Raw genomic sequence first — 16,799 nt, forward strand, 5'->3', positions numbered from 1 at the left:
CTGGACTGGGGGCCTAGGGGTGGAGAGACCCTCCGAGAGGTGGACAGAGGCCCTCACCTACCGTTCAGGTGCCCAGACCCTGAGACACCATCCCTCGGGCAGGCTGCACCGCTGGGCCCTGAGAGGCTGGGCTTCGGCGTCTGTAGGCAGTGCGGGAGCCCAGCCCTGGAGGCAGCCCCGAGGCCAGGCCAGGAGGGTGGGGCAGGAGGGCTGCAGACGGACATTTCTGTGCTTTGTGGGCCCACAAGACCCGCAGCGCCTCACCCTGCGTCAGCCGTGGCTCGAACGATGATGCCGAGGGCTGACCGCCGTGGCAAGGTGTCACGTCCTCCAAGGCCACCATCGGCTGCCTGCCCCCCCCCACCCTCATCTGACCCCCAGCCCAGGCCAGTCAGCTCCCCACAGACACTCCAGCTCCGCCCAGCCCCGTAGGCTAGGATCGCGAGCAAAGCCGTCCTCTCACTTTGGGCCCCAGGTCCAAAGCTGAGCCTGGGACTGCCAGCCGCAGGGACACCTCGTGGACCAGCAGGGAGAGAAGGCTCAGGAGGACCACGCTGGCTGGTGCCTCCTCCAAGAGGGCCTCCGCTTCCTCTTCCACTCAGAGTGGGAAGACCAGGTCACCAGACATAGGCCAAGTGAGATGACAGGCTGGCAGGACCTAGGGCAGGGAAGGGTGGCCGGGGTTCCCTGAGAAGAAGGCTCTCTGAGTTGGTGGAAGATGTGCTCCAGGAAGAGCCGGCCGGAGTGGGGGCTTTGCCATGGCCCAGGCTCAGGCTCAGTGATGGTCACAGGCCTTGGTGCCAAGCCCACAGTCCAGCCTCCTTTGGGGCCCAGGGAGCACACAGGCAGGGACTTGAGCACGGCCAGACCCCTTCGACAGACACCCGAGCTTGGAGACGGTGACCTGAAGGCCACTGGGCTTCCTCCCGGCTCAGGGAGTCCGGGTCGACACGGGCTTGCTCTTTGTAGAGGCGCTGCCCCCGTTTGAGCCTGTTCACCCATGAGCCCCTGGACAGAGCCAGCCTCACCCGCAGAGGGAAGCAGGGACTGCCGTGTCCCTCCGGCACGTGCCGCCACGTCTACACCCGTGGAGGGTTAAGTGTGTGGAATACCAGTGGGTGGAGCAACACGCTGCTGGCCTCACCTCGACCACGTCCACGGTGGCCCGGTGCGCATGATGAAGCAGGGCACCCACAGCCATGCCGGGCCTCACCACAGGTCACACAAGAGCAGAGGGCAGGCGACAGCTGCACCCGTGAATCCCTCCTGGCCCTGGGAGTCCCTGATCCCGAGGAGAAACTGATAGGGCTCCGTGGCTTTTCAGAAAATCCCACACCCATGATTACCCTGAGCCCTGGAATCAGGGCTCTCTTGAAGTCCCTTCCAACTCACAAATCCGTTCCAGTCACCGCCCACAGCGCCGGCTGGCCCCCTGAATGTAGGTCTGTGGGAATTCACCCATGCACTCGTTTGTTCTGGGTCTCAAGACCGTTAATCCTCAGACAAGCTGGTTCTGTTTAGGGCTTAATTTGTCAGACAATTTAAATGTTTTTTCCTGCCAGAGAGTGGGCCCATCAAAGGGAAGTGATCCTTCTCTGGCTGATGTCACTGCGTCTCCCTCCCGGAGGCAGCCCGCGGAGAAGGGAGAGGCCACAGGCAGGCAAAGTGAGTGCAAACCAGGAGAGGGGTCTGTGCCCGTGTGAGGAGGGTGGGCTCCTGAAGAAACACAGCAGGGCACAAGGCTGGCTGCTGTGGCCCCACGCCCCTCCTGACTGCGGGGAACCGCACAAGTCCCAGAGTCCTGGCCGGGCTCAGGGGGTCGGGCTGTGAGACGAGCGCGCCTCCTCAGGTGATCCCAAAGGTCGCTTCCGGGGGCTCTCCTCATTCCCGGGATGTGTTCCGTTTCTGACGCTCGGCCGTGTGCACACTGCTTCTGGTCCCCAGGGGTCCCTTCTGCTTCCCGGCCCTTCCCCAGTATTGGCATCTTAGCGGCAACAACCGGACTTGCTGTCCAGTCTCTGGGGTTGAACACACCCCAGGTCACCTCCAGCCCCAGGCCTCCAACTCCAGCTCCGAAAGATGACCCGGTTCCCCGTCCCGAGCCCTGTGACGTCCCCTGCCCTCTGAGGCTGGAACAAAGCCCAGATGTCCTAGTACCCCACCACCCCCGTGCAGCCTGTTACCTGCCCGCCCCGGGACTTCTCGTGGGAGGCGGTACACTCCTGTGTTCCCAGCACTCTGTGTTTGCACATCTCTGCCATCCTGGGGCCAGGTCAAAGCCACGCTGGAGGAGTGGGGGCATGTGACTGCCAAGCCGATGAGGCTCTGAGCCTGTGGATAACACAGTAGAACTAGGGAGGGTCACAGATTCAGTGAGAAGAGCAGAGGTGGGGACACGTCCCACACCAGGAGGGAGCTGGGAAAATGAGGAATGTACAGGAAAGCGGCCCAGATTTTGCTACTGAGCGTGAGTGTACATGTCTACTAATGTGAGAATAAGGTCCAGCAGAAACGGGTATTAGGTGTTTTTGAAGGCAGTTTTGGCCTCTCTTTAACCAGTGACAGGTTTTCTCCTCTTCTCTCCACGTGGGACACGTAGATGTGCCTCCCTGGGTTCAGCTGGAGTGAGTACATGAACACACCAGACAACACGCAGGTGCACCCAGTGGTGCTGATACCTGCCAGGGAGCTGGCAGATGCCAGAGAGGTCAAGACGCAAAGTGCATCGTCCGGACCCTAGAAGCCTGCAAAGTTACTTACGTGGAACATGTCACCTGACAATGTGCCATGAACCCTGGCCAGCATCACAGAGCACAGGTCTGAGCCTGGGGCCGTGCCCTTCACAGCTGGTCACTTGTGTGCCTTGGCCGCATCATCTTGACCACAGTCGTCATGGACCCACCAGAGGCTCTCACCTCCACAGACAGACTGGCCCGGTCATCATCCCAGACAGAGACAGGCCTAGCCACACAGGGAAGTCAGGCAGAGACATCGTGGTCTGGTTTGGGTATCAGGGTAATCCTGGCCTCATAAAACGAGTTGTGAAATGTTCCCTTCTCCTCTACATCTTCAAAAAGTTTATACAGGATGGGTGTTACTTCTTTCCTAAAAGTTTGCTAGAATTCTCCAGTGAAGCCCTCTCAGATAATGAATTCAATGCCCTGAGGAAATACAGGGCTATTTCTTCTTGGGCTAGTCAGATCATCTGTATAGTCCCCCCAAAATTGTTTCTTTTATCTAAGTTGTCTCAATGTACTGGCATAAAGTTGATCATCATATTTCTTACTGAGTTGATGAGAGAAGAAAGAAGCCTCAGCAAACTCACCAAACCATCAACACAATGAGAATATACCGGAAAGAACCTCGGGTCTGATGTTTGTTTTAGTTTTGATTCTTGAATGCTAATGTGGAGAATTCTACACGAAACATGCAAAAAGCAAATATATGAAGACAGAACATAGACTAGTAGTTTCCGGGGTGGAGGGTGGGTAAGAGGCATGAGGAGTCTAACGGGGTGGGAAAAAGTTCTAAAACTGATCTGTGACCATACCATTCAATTTACCAAAACTTGTGGAATTGCACACCTGAATAGGATGAATTTTGTTATGCAAAACATACCTCAACAGGCCTGTTTTTAAAAAAGCACAAAATAGCCTTTGCCATCTCTTTGATAGGGAGACAACACCTAGAATTCAGGACCCTCAAAGGGACAGGATGTTCGGTTAGACATAAATACCCCAGGCTCTCAACAGGGCCCTTAGAAAGTTATGTTCCAGGAGGAAGGAAGGAGTGGTAACACCCCAGTCTTCACAGAGAGATAAACCCAGATTTGAATCATATAAAGGGAATCTTCCCTACACTAACTGCCCACCAAAATAAAATTAAATCCAATTCTAAACAAAGAAGATAATACTATGCAGGACCCCTACAATCCTTCACACATAATGTCCAGCATTTAATAAAAAATCACCAGGCAGGTCAAGAGATGGGACCACATGACTCTACAGGAAAAAACAAACAAGAGAAACAGACCCACAGGTGGCCCTGATTTTTGGGGTTATCATATATGGACTTTAAACTAAATGTGACTAAGGGGCGCCTGGGTGGCTCAGTCGGTTAAGTGTCCAACTTTGCCTCGGGTCATGGTTCGTGAGTTCGAGCCCTGCATCGGGCTCTGTGCTGACAGTTCGGAGCCTGGAACCTGCTTTGGATTCTGTGTGTCTCTCTCTGCCCCTCCCCTGCTCGCTCACTCTCAATTTCTCTCTCTCTCTCTCTCTCTCAAAAGTAAATAAACATTAAAAAATTTAAAGTAAATGTAATTACTATCTCAAGAAAGTGGAATATGAGACAGACAACTGGATAAGAAGACTGTAATCTGTAAGTTGAAGAGAAAATGGAAATTCTAAAAATAAAAAAATGCAGTATTTGATAGTTAAAATTCAATGGATTGGGGTTACCAGCAGATTAAACAAAGCAGAAGTGAGAATAAGTTAATTGGAACAGCTCAGGAGAAAATGGGCAAGACTGAAAGACAAATTAAAAACATATAAAATACAGAAAAGAGCATACGACATGAGGCCTGATGAAAATGTCTAACATATGTGAAATTTAAAGCCCAAGTGGAAAATACAGACAGAATGGCGCAGAGGCAGTATTTGAAGAGATTTTCTAAAGGATTTTCTAAAACTGATAAGAGATATCTTTCCAAAGGTTCAGAAAAGAAATCCACGTGCCAGACAGATGCAGAGCGCCACATGTGAGTAGTACGTCACCACGAAAGCGCTGTGAGCCGGAGATAACGGGACGTCTTAGAAGCAGCCGGAGAAGGGAGGCAAGTTATCCTCAGAGGAACGACAGAGAGACAGATTTCCCACAAATCTGGACACCAGAAGACAATGTAATGTCATCTGTAGAGAATCACAAGGAAATAGGCGCTAAGATGGAATTCTCACCCAGAGAAATAGCCTTCAAAACTGAAGGTTCAATAAAAAGTCGGTGAGACAGGTAAATCCTGAAAAATGTGCTGCCTGCAGACGCGCACTAACCAAAATGATAAAGGGGATGGTGGCAAGCTGTCTCTAAAACGGCTTTCATGACCCTGCCTCCTGGTACTCATGACAGAGTGTAATCCTGTTCCCTGGAGTGTGGGCTGGGCCCCCAGACTCATATCCAACAAGCAGAGATCATGGTGAAAGTGATAGGAGGTCAATCCTGAGGTCAGTTTACAAAAAGATGTTGGCTTCTCTCTTGACAGACCTGTCTCCTTCTCTTGTTTTCTCTCACTGACGCTCTCTCTGTCTCTTTGTGTCTCTGTCTCTCTCTCAGCTCCCACTGGGGGGGAAGTGAGCTGCCGTGCTGCCGTGCGTTGGGGGCCGAGACCCGCCACGGCCCCGTGAGTGAGCTCGGAGATGATTCTCCCCAGGCAGACCTCGCAAGGTTCTCTGAGAGGGAAGGCCGCCTTTCACCCCGTGCCCTGTTGTACCTTATGAATCTGGGACAATGAACATGCATTATCTGCTCCAAAATAAATAAATAATATTACAAAAGTTTAACACCAACCATTAGTAACATGTCAAAATTGTTAAAAAAAAAAAAAAAAAAAATTTAAAGGCAAAGAAAAATAAGCCCAACTGACAAAGGGCACAATCTGGTCATGCACCAGACAGAGGCCCCCCCACCTGCCCCAAGATAGAAGAGTTCCAGACCTCGGGACCTGTGCCCTCTGACTCCCTCAAGGCTTCGCGAGCATGAGTGAGCCTTTACAACGCCACTGTCCGTCCATCGTGAACTTGTCTCTTATCTTCACCCACGCGACAAGACCTCTGAAGACAGAGGCTGTATCTTTCTAAGATCCAACCCCCTGCAATCGTCAGTGCCTGCGCGCGGAGAGGACGGTGGGGGGGGCAAAGCTGACGTCGCAGCAGTGGGTAGATGGTGGCGTTGGTGGCGGAATAGGCCGACGGTGGCGTTCTTCCTGGCAAGAGCTGGAGACTTTGTCTCCACTCCCCGAGTCACGGTTGGCCCTGTGTCTCGCTTTGACCAACAAATTGTGGCAACACGATTGGTTATGACCCCTGAGCCCGGATCTCAAGAGTCTGCGTGGCTTCTGCCGCCATTCCGCTGCACGCGGCCACCACATAAACGGATCTGAGTTGTCCTTCCAGGGAGGCCACAGTGAGGAGAGCAAGAGACCTGTGAGTAATGCCAACCTAGATTGTCCTCCCCCGGCAGGCCTTCCTGACTGCCACAGCCTGGACGAGCTGAGATGAAACCATCAGGTGAACTGCTCCGCTGACCCCAGCCCAAAACGTCAACCCACGGAAACTGAGCAAAGGAGATGATTACTGTTTAGTCCAGTAAGTGCAGGGATGCTTTGTTATGGAGAAATAGATGATGGTGGGGAGGTGGCGGCAGGGGTCATGGTCATGAGGAGGAGGACAGCTCCAGACCTCCTAAATCATCCAGAAAGATTAAACAGCATGATTTTGTGTATTTTGTTGTGTCCCAGTTCACTGAGTATGTGTAATGCTTCTGGAACCACCCGCACCTTTGAGAATCCAATGACATCTGGCCCCCTTGCCAGGAAGACGCACATAGACAAGGTTTGGCTCAGACTCTGGGGCTGTGGTGACCCTGCCTCCCGCCCTGACTCCTGAGGAGAAGCCCTGGGGTAGGGCTCCCAGTGTTGGCCCACTCGGGTCGGCCAGCCCCTGGAGTGTGTGTTGGAGGGGCCCTCCCGGGCCAGCAGGGAGCCGAGGCACGTGATGTTCTGGTGACCCTGTCACCTCAGGGAAGCACAGCTGGTGACGAGGAGCTTTTAATGAGGCATAAATATTTTGAAGCATTTTGTAAACGAGTTTCATGAAGTTTACATACGCTTGGAGGGGGCAAAGGGGAAAGACCACCACCCTTGGACCAAAAGTTCTTCCCCCCGCGCAGTCCCCCGGGAGACCCCCTGTCCTGCCTGTGAGTCGCCCATGAGCAGGATCTGATCAGGTCAGGCATGTGAGGGGAGCTTTGTAGGCGTCCTACTGGCATGCTGTGGTCTCGGGCTGGCTTCACTTTCTAAGAAATGACCGTACGTCCAAGGCCAGAGGCCAGAGCAAGTGGGGACCCCTCGGGAGCACCGCCATGCGTGGACCGAGTCCATTGGGAGACACAGCCCCTCTCCACCCAGGGGGCAGCTCCCATCCACCAGCACTTGTCCCCAGACCTCCTTGCCACCTGGCACCTTCGCCCCCACAGGCCCTCCCCGAGTGCCTGGCTCTGTCCTGGCTCCCTGGAGATGCGGACAAGTTCTCCACCCAAGTGTCGTCATAGAGTTAGAAGGCCGACATACCAGCTGCCCAAGACCTAGAGGGATTACCAGGACTAACGGGGTAGCTTTGGCTTAAATGAATAGAAGCCACCTCTCCCTCACCAACTGGAACACACACCACAATGTGCTGACTCCCCCGTGTTGCCCGTGGATGGTAGGTTTTGTAACGTTTTCAGGTCTCTGGAGAAAGTTGAGAGCGGTTGGGGCGGGGGAGGGGAACCTTACCCTTCAACCCCGTGAGCACGCAAAGGAAAACAAATGTCTTCGGAAATGCGTTTCTAAGGCCATAGAGCAGAGCCCTGCCGCCCAGAACCGTCCCACGAGACGTGCAGAGCATGAGAACGCCTCGGGGGGCCTGTCCACTCAGAACCCCTCAGGCGTCCCTGGGCCTGAGAACATGTGGGCAGACACAGAAACGACATTCCTTGACCGTCCCTCAGGCCCAGTGTGCCCAGATGACAAATCCCTTCCCTGACGGCTCCCACAAGGCTTCTCCCGTTATAGCCGTTCTCCTGAGCACTGGCATCTACGCCGCTCATCTGCTGTCACCGCACAAACAGGGTCAGAGCGGCACGGTCTCACGACCTTGGACGGGCTTCCTCTCTGGAAACGCGGTCGCACAAACCACGTGGGGCGCTGTGAGCATCCAGTGCCGGCCTCCGCACAGACACCCCCCAGATTCGGGACACCCGAGCACCCCCACGCCCCTCTGCCCCTCACGCTGTCCCAGCTATTCCGCCTCTGGCCGCGGGAACACTCAGGCAGGAACAAGGCGACGGTGCGGGCGCTGGTGTGGTGACGCTCAAAGCTCTCCGGACAGAGAGTCTGGTGGGCCAGCCAGGCCCGCTGAGGGAGCTGACCCAGCCCACCGGTGGTTCTAGAATGTCAGCAAATCAAGGAAAACAAACCTGTGGCAGACAAGGGGAGGGTTCCTCAGGCCCAAGAGACACTAAGACCGACATTCACGCCCTCCGGGGCTGTTCAGCAAAGCCACCGGGAGGCCCTATTGGTTTTAATGGTGGCCTGGAGCACTGCTTGACCCCAGAGGGCGATTCTCAGGCTCTCAGCCCCCTCGTGAATCTCCAGAACCATGGGGCCCCAAGGAGGCTGCATTTCAGAGGCTCCAGGACCTGCTGACTCATGGCTCCCTGCAAGGGCCGCTCGGCTCTGGGTCCTCCCCTGCAGATGTGGAGACACAAGGCGAGTCCTTGCCCAGGGGCCTGCCCTCTGCCAGCAGGCTGGGCCTTCTGGGGAAGCTTTCTTCAGCTCTGGCCTATTTCCTCTCAGCTGAGGGCAGTGGGGGGTCCTTGAGCTGCACACGCAGGGTCTGGCATGTGACGTGCTCCTCAGGAGGCACGAAGCGATGGTATGATTACCACTCCCATTACCGCTTGGAGAGACAAACAGAAGCTCAACAAGGTGAGGCCACTCGCTGGTGGCCCTTACGGCAGGACCCTTGCACAGAAGGAAGTGGGTAGGAAGTGAACCAGCAGGGGCCCCAAGAGCCCTCCACTGGGTGTCTTTTCCCACAGGGACATCTCCAGCACCGCATGGTCCCAGCCGGGGCCTGCTGCAGAGACATGTCCTGCTCCTAGGCCCCCCTTAAAGCTGACTGCCTCCGTGTCACCTGAGATATGGGTCAGAGTAATATTCCCAAGGGCGGAATGTAGTCTTCAGAGCCCACAAGTCCCACCAGGCCTGTACTTTCTTCTCTGAAGCAGAGGATAGAACAGGAGGCTATTTGTCTTTTAATTTCAGGGGGATATCCCAGCATGCCCTTGACCACCAGACCCCTAAAGCCTTCCCTGAAGTGCAGACCTCTGGATGTTCACAGGAGCTCATCTCCCACCCTCTGGGGCACATGTGTCCGAAGGCCTCCGGCACACGAGCCTCCTCTCCCTTGACCTGCCCGGTCAGCACGGTGTCCTGCCCCCGGGGGATGTCCGGGGCACCCAGCTTCCCAGACCACGTTAGGACAGAGGGGAGGATTAATGTGACCCTGAGGGCAAACCACAAATGCATAGTATCTATCATCCCTCCCATGCGAATGCAAACTGTTCTTGTCTTTCCTAATTAGGATGGAAAATAATGCAATTGTAAATCCACAGCCCCATTAATCTGCTATCGCCAGAGCCGGAATTCCAAGGCCCACACAGCAGAGGAGGTTGGGCGGCCCCGTGGTTAAGCCTCAATGGCCTGCAGCCTCTCTCGTCGGTCTCCGGGCTCTGCGGGGCCCACCACCCCTGGTTCTTCCAGGTCTCAACCTCCAGGGACACGATATTGTTTGCGGTTTGCTCTCTGGGCCGTGGGGGGTGGGGGGTGGGGGGTGGGGTGGGGTGGGCAGTGTCCGAGTTTCCCCTGGGCTTCCCCCTGCCGTGTCCACAACCACACCGGCCAGAACCCAGTTATTCCAATGGCCAAGTATGGGAGTGACAATGACACCCTTGGGAACCAGGGAAACGACCCCTGGGTGGTCTGTTGACTAGGGGACCCGCTGTGACCAACACTTTAGCCAAGGTTCCTTTTATTACCTGGCCCCATAAACCTCCCTCCAACAGGGAGGCCATGATGACGCTCTGGGTGTGAATCCAGTCACCCAAGTGAATGCTGTAGGGCTCTTTAGGGGAAGACAGGCACAGACACACTCCCATACACCTGCCTCCCTCGGTGCCCCTCACTCAGGGCACCTGACGCACACAGAGAAACACGGTGCCGGACCAGAGGAGTGACTGGTGCCTCCCGGGGAGATTCACGAGGGGGCTGAGAGCCTGAGAATCGCCCTCTGGGGTCAAGCAGTGCTCCAGGCCACCATTAAAACCAATAGGGCCTCCCGGTGGCTTTGCTGAACAGCCCCAGAGGGCGTGAATGTCGGTCTTAGTGTCTCTTGGGCCTGAGGAACCCTCCCCTTGTCTGCCACAGGTTTGTTTTCCTTGATTTGCTGACATTCTAGAACCACCGGTGGGCTGGGTCAGCTCCCTCAGCGGGCCTGGCTGGCCCACCAGACTCTCTGTCCGGAGAGCTTTGAGCGTCACCACACCAGCGCCCGCACCGTCGCCTTGTTCCTGCCTGAGTGTTCCCGCGGCCAGAGGCGGAATAGCTGGGACAGCGTGAGGGGCAGAGGGGCGTGGGGGTGCTCGGGTGTCCCAAATCTGGGGGTGTCTGTGCGGAGGCCGGCACGAGACGTGCCCTGGCCCCAGCACGTGGCCTCCCACCTGCTCCTGGCTCCCAGATCACCTCGGGGGGCCTGTCCACCTCGATCTGCGTCCTGTGGCGCAGCTGCAGGGGTGGCCTGTCCCTCCTCATGGGAGACATTACTCCCCTCTGCCTGAACAATCTGGGTCTGCACGGGGCTCCCTGAAAACACAAAGATGCCTCCTTAGAACCCTGCCCTCATCTGGCCAGTCGGCGGGACCCCAGTGCACCAGAATCAGGCTGCAGATGGAAAGAAGTGGTTAGGAAGACCAGAGGGCATGCCCCCGGGGCACATATAGGTCACCAAGAAGCAGTGCACATCTCTCCTCTTGAGGGGAGGGTGCTAAATCAGAGATTTGCCAAACTGAAGCTGGAGCCGCAGCCCCCTCCCTGCAAGGCAGTGATCCAGCCCGGCCCCAGACCCCCAGGACCTCTGCCCAGCCCTGCCTGCACCCCAGTGGGGGTCTGCCACTCCAGATTGGGGAGCAGGGACTCCCACCACAGCTCTGCCAGGGACCCCCAGACTCTGCTCATGGGTGGACGTCCGACATCACGGTGGCCTCTGGGCCCAGCACCAAGCCCACCTACGGAGTTCTCCAGGGAAAGTGCACCTGCAGGCTCCACCCGCCCCGCCCCTGCAGCTCCTGAGGCTCCCCCTGTCCCGGAACCCCTGCCCTTTCCCAGCCAGTCCCCTCCCATCTGACCGGGAGGCTCTTGGGCCCTGGGGAGGCGGGAGCCCACGGCGCAGAAACACATTCTGACTCGCAGGGTCGCAGGAGCTGCGTGTTCCCAGACCAGGTTAGGTCAGGCTAAGCCTGAGCAAGGGGGACACGGAGAATGGGGACCCCTTGGCGCCGTCCAGGGGCGAGTCCCCGGTGCCTCCCACCACTCCAGGTGCAGGGCGCCGCTCCCCATCTCCCAGGTCAGCTCGGCCTGGAAATCTGGCAGCGGCAGCAGGCAGCCAAGCCGGGCGTGATGTCCAAGCAGCTGCCTCCGTGCTGTCCAGGTGTGGACGGGTGTGGACTGGGCGGCGCGGAGGGCTGTGAGGACAGCTGGGGCAGAGGCCTCGGACCAGTTCAAGGAGAGGTGGCAGCGCCCCCGCCCCGGCCACACCCCGTTTCCAGCAGTGTCCCCCCCCCCCGTGTCCCCCTCCAACCCTCCGTCCTCCCGGCCCCCATCCGTCCCCCCCGCCACACTGCACCCCTGTCCCTTCCTCCCCACCGCGCCCTCTTCACTTCCCGCCCCCCAGTCCACCCCTCCGACCCTACATGCCCCCACCCCAGGGCCCTCACTTCCCACCCCTGGTCCCCCGCCATCCGCGGGGCCGCAGCGCCTCCCGCTGTCCGCGCTGTCGGGGCGTCGGGGCGCGGCCCTGGCGGGCGGCGGGAGGCGTATAAAGTGGGCGGCCCCCGCCGCGGACCCCTCCCTCTTGCCCGCTCGGAGCCCGCGTCGCCGCCGCCAGCACCCGGAGCTCCTCGAGACGTGTCCGGCGAGGGCGCCCCGCGCGCTCCGGGGTCAGGTAAGCGCCGCTCGGCCGGCCGGGGACCCGCCTGGAGCCGCGGCCTCGCGCGGGAGCCTTGGGACCCGCCGGCGGGCTGGCCTCCCCGGTGGCGAGCGAGCTCCTCGCGGGGGGCCGGGGGGCCGGGGGGCCGGGGGCGCGCAGGCCTGGCGGCCCCCGTTCCAGCTACTTGCCCTCCCTCCGAGCTCCCCACGCCCGCTGCTTAGGACGCGGTGGGGACCGGGGGAGGGACTCGTCTGGCCGCCCCCTCTTTGGCACCTTCTGGGGCAGAGCTGAGGGGTTTGGGAGGGATTCCTCCATTTCCGGGCTTGGTGCTAAGACCCTGCGGCTTCCGGGCTTGGCTGCTGGGACAGCGGGGGAGACCTCGCGGTCACCTCCTCACCAAATAGCCCCCAGGGGCTCAGCGTGTGCAGGCGGACCCCTGGCTGCTTCCTGGGAGTTTGGTTTTATCTCTGGCCTAGATATCACATTCAGAGGGCTGAGGAGCCCAAGTCACCCCCACGGGAAGACCAGCCCCTCTGACTTGGAACGCGCACCGGGTCTCCAGCAGGGCTGGTCCCTCTCCTCTGGGCTCAAGAGGGAGAGCCTGTTCCTCCTTTGGAAGGAGCTGCCAGGTCCAGAATGAGCTCTCCAGGGCCCCCCAGGCACTCTTCAGGTGACAAAGGGTCCCTGATACCCTAGTGGAGAGGACAGGTCACCCCCCCCCCACCCTCACTCTAGAATCAGCAAGAGCCTAGCCTGCCCCCCCATTCCTCTGAGGCTGGAGGTGACCCACCCGCATTCTCCAGCCCCGCTGCCCACCAAAGTCTGCCGGGTGAGACTAAGCAGGGGGCTGCAGAAGTAGGAGTCCGGGCTGATGGCTCCTGTGACGGCCCCCTTGCTGGGCCAGACCCCACACCCTCCCAGGACTCCTCATCCAGTTTAATAGGGCCCTGGGGTCCCAGCACCCTTAGAGCAAGGCTTTAGGGTAGGGGTGGGGGGGTCAACTGAGAGGTCTCTGATACTAACAACACAAAAACCAGCAGGGCGTGGTGCCTCAGGTGTGCCCACAGGGCATATCACCACCACCCCCCCCATACCCAGGGAGAAAATCACCAGCTCCAGCACCCATACCTTCTGTCTACCCAGCTGTCCCCAAGAAAAGGAACCTCATTTTTAGATTAATGCCCAAGAAGAAGGAAGCTGGAGATCCACAGATCCGCGGGTTTTTTCTTGCAATAAAGGAGTTCTGGCCCGGGGATAATCTTACATTTGTTTAACAACAACAAAAAAGCCTTTTGGGATATATTCCCAGCCTCATCTCACCAGGCCAGGAGGCAGGACAGGCCTTTGGGGCTCTGAGGAGGGGCGCTGTCTGCCTTCCTGACGTTATTCAGAGGCAGGAGAGTGGGGTGGGGGGAGCGGAGGCAGGAGCCCCAGGCATATGTGACCTGGAGTCTCCCAGGCCAGGCTGGAGGGGGTGGGCACAAGGGTCCCAGGTGTGACCCATTGGCAGGACTCAGGAATCGATGCGCCGCTGGGCCCTGCTGGCCACCGTGACGCTGCCACCATGTGCTAATGAAAGAAACCCTGGAGGCTGACAAAGTCCGCAGCAGGGTGGGGGCCGTCGTTGGGCACAGTGGTTAGGGAAGGCACCGTGCAGGGACAGAGTAGGTAGGGCTCCTGCCACTGGGCCACCAGGTTGGGCGCAGCCCGGGCCCCGGCCCCGGCCAGTGCATATGGCACGCAGCGGACTCGGCGTCACTGGCCAGAAGGGTGGCTCTGTGTTTCCGGGAGCTGTGGGCAGCAGGGGGGCCTTCAGATGAGCACCCTGGGATGGGCCAGGTCGGAGGAGGGACGGCCAGTGCCGAGGAGAAGGAGCTGGGGCCTCGGCAGCGGCTGTGGGCCGGCCCACCCTCCTCTCCAGCCAGCATCTTCTCATCTGTAGGACCAGGCTGGGCTTAATAGTACCTGCCCTCTTCACTGCCAGGGCTGCCAAGGGTCTCCGGGTGCAGAGTGTGGAAAGACCACGTTTGCACCTACAGAATGCTTTGTGATGCTGGAAGAACTTAGTTCTTGTGATTAAGAAAACCACAAACAGTTTGATTCTTTCCACATTTCAGTGGATCAGTCCCTTCTCTGGCTTCTTTCACACATTTGTGCGAAGTGAAGGGGGGGACCCTGGTGTGGGCTGCACCTGCAAAGAAGCAAGGATCATGGGATGCTACTCATTGAGCAGCACCTGGGGGAGCCCAACCCCCACCCAAGGGGTGAGGGCTGGCATTGGGCCATGTCATAAAGCGACATTCTCCACAGACGGTACACACACCCTCCCGGGTGACCTAAAACATGTCAACGCTCCACGCCACACAGTGTGTGAGCCTCGTGGTAGCCCATTGCAGCCGCTGTAATAAGCAGGTGGAGGTGGGGATCCAGTGGTGAGGGGCCCCTGCTGCTGGGAGAGTGGCTCTGGGTCAAAAGCTCTGACAAGTGTCAAGGCTTTCAGGCTTCCCGTCAGATACGCACCAGAAAAGTGGGGAAGGACACTGGCATTCTCCACAACGGGCAGGATTGCTGTTTGGTTTGTTTTGGTTTTCTCACATGCCGGTTTCATGGGTGAGGAGCGGCGCACTGTTGGTCTGTCTACAGGGCCTTGATTTCTGTGCCTTCGACAGCTTTTGATTACTGACCATTTGCCTGGTTGTGGTTTCCCCGTGTTCCTAATGGGTGCTCAGTTTTACTAATTTGTAAGAACTTTTCCCCCCAGTTTTTAAAACCTATGGTAAAATACACATAACATAAAGCTTATTGTCGTAACCATTTTTAAGTGTAGAGCTCAGTGGTATTAGGTACATGATCACCTCCATCCGTCTCTGAAATTCCTTTCCTCTCGAAAAACTGAAACTCTGTACCATTAAACACTAACTCCCCTTCCCCGTCCCCAGTCCCTGGCAGCCACCATTCTACTTTCTGTCTATGATTTTTTCAATATTCTAAGTCCCTCATATAATTGAAATCTTACAGTATTTGTTTTCTTGTCACTGGCGTATTTCACGGAACATACTATATCCTCAAGGTTCATCCATGTTGTGGCAGGTGACAGAATTTCCTTTCTCTTTAAGGCTGAATAATACTGCACTGTGTGAATATACTGCACTATATTCTGTGCTTGCCCTGTGGTTATCCATTCAAGTGGATGCAAGTGAGCACTTGGTTGTTTTCATGTTTTAGCTATTGGGAGTAATCACTAACGTGAACAATGAAGATGGGTGTACAAATATCTCTTTGAGACCCGGCTTTTGATTTGGGGGGTGGGTATATAGCCAGAAATGGAATTGCTGGATCATATTGTAATTTTATCTTTTTTTTTTTTTTTTTTTTGAGGAACCACCGTACCGTTGTCCACAGAGGCTCTACTGTTTTACATTCCAGCCAATAATTCCAATTTCTCCACATCCTCCAACACGTGTTATTTCCTGGGGTTTTTTAAATCTTAGCCATCCTAATGAGTATGAGGTGATATCCTTACAATTTTGGTATGTGCTTCTCTAATAATTCATGACGTTGAGCATCTTTTCATGTGCTCATTGGCCATTTGTATATCTTCTTTGGAGAAATTTCTATTCAAGTCCTTCATCCATTTTTGAGTCAAGTTGTTTGGTTTTTTTGTTGTTGAGTTTTAGAAGTTCTCTATCTATTCGGGACTTTAATCCCTTACCACATGTACAATTTGCAAAGACTTTTTCCCATTCTGTAGGGTTGCCTTTTGACTCTGTGGATAGTATCTTTTCATACACAAAATGTTTTATTTTTCAGGAAATTCAGTTTGTCTATTTTTTCTTAAGTGGCTTATGCTTTTGGTGTCCCAGCCAAGAAATCATTGCCAACTGCAATGTTGTGAGGTTTTGCCCCAAGTTTCTTCTAAGTTTTATAGATTTAGGTCTTATATGTAGATCATGGATCCACTTTGAGTTAATTTTTGTGTCTGGTGTTAGGTAAGGGTCCAACTTCATTCTTTTGCTTGTGGATACTCATTTTTCACTGCACCAGCACCATTTGTTGAAAAGAACTCTCTTTAACCCCACTGAATGGTCATGACATCTTTGTTGAAAAGTACTTGAATATATATGCAAGGATTATTCCTGGACTCTATTCCACAGGTCTATATGTCTGTCTTTATGCCAGTACCACACTGTTTTCATTACTATAGCTTTGTAGTACGTTTTGAAATGAGGAAGTGTGAGTCCTCCAGCTTTGGTCTTCTCTTTTAAGATAGTTTATGTTATTCAGGGTCCCTTGAGATTTCTTATGGATTTAGAATGTTTTTTTCTATTTCTGCAAAAATCATCATTTGGATTTTGATAGAGATTGAATTAAATTTATAAATCACTTTGAGTGGTATTGACATCAATACCACTCAACTTGATATTGTCTTCCAATCCATGAACATGTATATCCAAGTCAATTTTCATATATGGCTTTTGTTATATTGAGATGGGTTCTTTCTATTCATAGTTTTAGGGTGTTCCTATCATGAAAGGATATTAAATTTTATCAAAAGATTTTTCTGCATTGAGATATCATGTGGGTTATATTACACTGGTCAATTTTCAGATGTTGAACTATACTTGCATTGCAGGAATGAATCCCACTTGCTCATGGTATTTAATCCTTTTACTATCCTATTGAATTCTGTTTGGTAATACTTTGTGGAGGATTTTTGTGTCAATGTTCAATAGGATTACTGGTCTGTATTTTCTTTTCTTGTAGTATCTTTGTCTGACTTTGGCA

At 55.2% G+C, this 16,799-nt stretch overlaps 1 protein-coding gene across 2 annotated transcripts in view; it reads left to right on the forward strand.

The window, feature by feature from the left end:
- Positions 1–11,908: 11,908 nt before the first annotated feature.
- The window catches only part of COL6A2 (collagen type VI alpha 2 chain), a 33,002-nt gene continuing 28,111 nt past the window's right edge, over positions 11,909–16,799 (forward strand). For both annotated transcript variants that reach the window (XM_058732292.1, XM_058732293.1), the window contains exon 1: positions 11,909–12,029. The gene's annotated coding sequence lies outside the window, so the exon portion shown is untranslated. The remainder of the gene's footprint in view (positions 12,030–16,799) is intronic.

This window comes from Neofelis nebulosa, chromosome 5 (genome assembly GCF_028018385.1).
Source record: "Neofelis nebulosa isolate mNeoNeb1 chromosome 5, mNeoNeb1.pri, whole genome shotgun sequence".
NCBI lineage: Eukaryota > Metazoa > Chordata > Mammalia > Carnivora > Felidae > Neofelis > Neofelis nebulosa.